Raw genomic sequence first — 4,106 nt, 5'->3', positions numbered from 1 at the left:
TGCAAGTGATTCCCGTGCCAGAAAATGCACCCACCAGAAACTTTTTTCCACTGGACAAGTCTCCACTAAGTGGTTGTTTTAAAGCATTTCGATATCTATTGAGAAGAAAATTGTCATCTCTACATCTCATGCACTGGTGCCTGGTAGGCATTCAAATATTATGAACATGATTTTTAAAAATGCAGGTGTAAAGGATATTCATATTTGGACTATAAAACACTTTTTTCATTTAATATGGTTGCAATAACCCTTAAGAAATATATAGGAGCTAGTCCATTGGTGTAGTGGTTAAGTTTGTATGCTCTGCTTCTGTAGCCCAGGGATCACAAGTTTGGATCCCAGGTGCAGACCTACACACCACTCATCAAGCCATGCTGTGGCATCATCCCACATACAAAATAGAGGAAGATTGGCAACAGATGTTAGCTCAGGGCTACTTTTCTTCCCCGAAAAAAAAAAGGAAGATATAAATATCCCTGCTGTGACTGCATAAATATTTAAGGCAGACTTATTTCTGGATCCTTAAGCTAGATCCAGAAATCTAGCTTCTTCCAGAAATCTAACTTCTTCCAGAAATCTTCCGGTTGCCCACAATCTCGCAAGGCCAGAGAAGCAAGAGGAGATTTCTATTCTGGAGAGGAGAGAGCAGGTGACACAACTGGCTTGGAAACACAACAAATTGCACCTGCATTTACAGAAGCAACACAGAAAGGAGAATGTCCTAGTCCTATTTTGTCTCACACACACACTTGGGACTCATGTGGTCTCATCCCTGCCCTAGTTGTCCTTTTCCAACTTGGAGAGGCTTACACAGAAGTCATGGAGTTCATTGATCTTCCCGTCCAGCACCTCTAGGAGGTTCTTCAATTCTGCCTTCAGGTTGCATGGTTGCTAGTTACTTTCCTTAGTGACTGTCTTTAGAGAAAGCACTCGGTCTTCCAGGTGCTCTTGATTCTCGCTCTTTGCTGCCTCTAACTTCTCAGAGATGTATTCACACTCTGACATGAGCTGAGGTTTGATTTCACTTTGTTTTCAGAGGTCTTTTAACCCTGTCTCCTTTTCTCAGAGTTCTGACCCCAGATCCTCAATTCTTCTCTTCAACTCGGTATTCTTCTCCTTCTCTATGTTTATCTCACTGCTTTATTCTTCCAAGTCTTCAATATTCTTCTATAGCCAGTCATTCTCTTCAAGGCAGATAAAGAGCTGCCCCTTCCACTGCTCCACACTAGCCACTGACTCCTGAAATGCCATGGGCAGCCAGATATTGCTCTCCTGCAGGGGCTGCAGCTTATTCTCCTATTTCTACACATTGGCAGCACTCTATGTCACAAATCAGCTTGTCCTTCTCAGACTTCAGCTGTGTGTGGAAGGTAGCCATATGAGAGGCCTTTTCATTGTGTACCCCATTGACACTGTAAACCTGAGTAGAGGGTGAAGTTCCACACCCAGATTCTTGGGAATGATTACTCAAGGATTTGATTTTCTCCTGGGACTTGTTTCTGGCTACTTTGGCTGCATCTTTTACCTCCTAAAATTTCTCTGCAAACTTTGTCAGCTGCTGTTCAGGGGAAAAACGCAAACCAAACACCACTTTGGCTCTACTGTTGGTCCACTGCCCAAACTTCTGTGATATTTTAATTAAAGTAATATTAGGTGTGCTTGTGTTGTTTATAATCACTTTGGCTCCTTACAAACTTAGGATCCAATACTTGTTTTTGTGACACCTAGAAGTAGGATATGGTGGCTTCCTGCTCACTTGCTGACACCCAGTTCTTGGTGATGGAGTCCACCTGGAAGACATGCTTGGATGGTGAAGATGGGCTGTTCTCTCATCTTCTGCACTGCTTTTCTCAGTTACTCCCCACGCAGCACATAAGGTGACCTGTGCCCACACGGCTCAGCGCTGGCACCTCTCAACTCTGTGAAGCTGCTGCTCTCGCCACCTCCAGGTGCAGCAGGGAATGTGCCACCAGGGGCAAGGTGATCAAGTTGCCCAGCTCCCTAATCAGTATCGTTACATATCCTCATGGTTTCCAGCACCAGGGCCCCCGATTGTGACTAATTTTTGGTATTTGAAAGTCATGTTATGTTGTGCACAAGTATCAAAGTGTTAAAGCTTCATTTTAGTGATGGGTAAGAGAAAATGTTCAGAATCCACGAATTTCCTGTCATATTAAGCTAGTAACTGGCAGAATTAGTCACCTGAATTCAGGCCCCTTGATTCCTTTCATTATGCTTCCACTTAACAGTTCTCTGATTCCTTAAAAGTAATCTTAATTTAGATATTTTATTTAATCCAGAAGTTATTTAAAAGAATGTTTTAAGTGAAATCAGCTGGAGGTCATATATTACTTTTTAAAAAATTTTTTGTTTATTGCAGTAACATTGGTTTATAACATTGTATAAATTTCAGGTGTACATCATTATACTTATATTTCTGCATAGATTACATCATGTTCACCACTCAAATACTAATTACAACCCATCACCACACACTTGTGCCGAATTATCCCTTTCACCACCTCCCTACCCACTTCCCCTCTGATAACCTAAGTGCCCATCAAGGGATGGATGGATAAAGAAGATGTGGTATATATACACAATGGAATACTACTCAGCCACAAGAAACGATGAAATCCAGCCATTTGTTACTACATATATTACTTTTTGTTTACAGTTTAATTGATAGTTTCTATTGTCATTTCAGAGTGGCTACTGCAGAGTTTCTGCTTTCATGAAATTGTTGACAATTTGAAGCCTAAAATCTTTCCATTTTTAAGGAGATTTCTCTGGATATTTAAAAATAACGTGTATCTTCTGTTTACTTGTTGAAAATACTGTCCATCTGTCTATCTACTTGACTACAGTAGTAAAACTCTTTAATAAAGTCATATAACCATCTTTAAGATCATTTATTTGTTGTATAACTCTGCACAATATAGTTGACATAGGTCTAATTGCTTATCTTTAGAAAATCCTAATTATTAGGATCACCCTTGGCTAGTGTCTGGGAATGTAGATTTTGAAATCGGCTTGCATGTTTTGTTATTGTTGACTTTTAAGTTTTCTTTGAATTTTTTGAAAAACAGTCCTTTATCAAATATGACTTCTGCAAATATTTTCTCCCAGTCTGTGGCTTCTCTTTTTGTTCTCTTGATAGTGTCTACAGGAGAATAAGAAACTTTAATTGTAATGAAACCTAGCTTATCAATTCTTTTATTCATGAATTGTGCCTTTAATGTCATATCTAAAAAGTCATTACAAAATTCATTTTTAGTTATGTTTTTATTTTTTTTTAATTTTATTTTTGTAAGGAAGATCAGCCCTGAGCTAACATCCATGCTAAACCTCCTCTTTTTGCTGAGGAAGACCAGCTCTGAGCTAACATGTATTGTCAATCCTCCTCCTTTTTTCCCCCAAAGCCTTAGTAGATAGCTGCATGTCATAGTTGCACATCCTTCTAGTTCCTGTATGTGGGACGTGGCCTCAGCATGGCTGTAGAAGCAGTGCATCAGTGCGCACCGAGGATCCGCACCCAGGCTGCCTGTAGCAGAGTGCACGCACTTAACTGCTAAGCCATAGGGCCGGCCCCACCAAATCCAAAGTCATCTAAATTTTTGCTGTTATCATGTAGGAGTTTTATACTTCTGTGTTTTATATTTATTATTCATGTTGTTTTAATTTTGTGAAAGGCTTGAAGTCTGTGTCTAGACGATTTTTTCTTTTCTTTTTCTTTCTTTTTTTTTTTAATAAGGAAGATTAGCCCTGATCTAACATCACTTGTCAATCTTCATTTTTTTGCTTGAGAGGAAGATTAGCTCTGAGCTAACATCCATGTCACTCTGCCTCTACTTTTTATATGTGGGTCACCACAACAGCATGGCTGACAAGTGGATTAGGTCCAGACCCATGTTCTGAACCTGTGAACTAGGGCCACTGAAGTGGGACATGCCAAACTTAACCACTATGCCATGGCCCGGCCCCTGGATTCATTTTTTTAACGTGTATGTCCAATTCCAGCACTATTTGTTGACAATATCTTTTCTCCATTGAATTGTCTTTGCTCCTTTGTTAAAATCAGTTCACTATATCTATGTGCGTCTATT

At 39.8% G+C, this 4,106-nt stretch overlaps 1 pseudogene; it reads right to left on the bottom strand.

Moving 5' to 3' along the window:
• Positions 1-777: 777 nt before the first annotated feature.
• LOC131403925 (homer protein homolog 2-like) lies at positions 778-1,833 on the bottom strand (annotated as a pseudogene).
• Between the last annotated feature and the right edge of the window lie 2,273 nt (positions 1,834-4,106).

The sequence above is a fragment of the Diceros bicornis genome, unplaced genomic scaffold (assembly GCF_020826845.1).
Source record: "Diceros bicornis minor isolate mBicDic1 unplaced genomic scaffold, mDicBic1.mat.cur scaffold_96_ctg1, whole genome shotgun sequence".
Classification (NCBI taxonomy): domain Eukaryota; kingdom Metazoa; phylum Chordata; class Mammalia; order Perissodactyla; family Rhinocerotidae; genus Diceros; species Diceros bicornis.
Note: the sequence above shows the minus strand (reverse complement) of the source record. Positions and strands in the feature narration are given on the sequence as shown.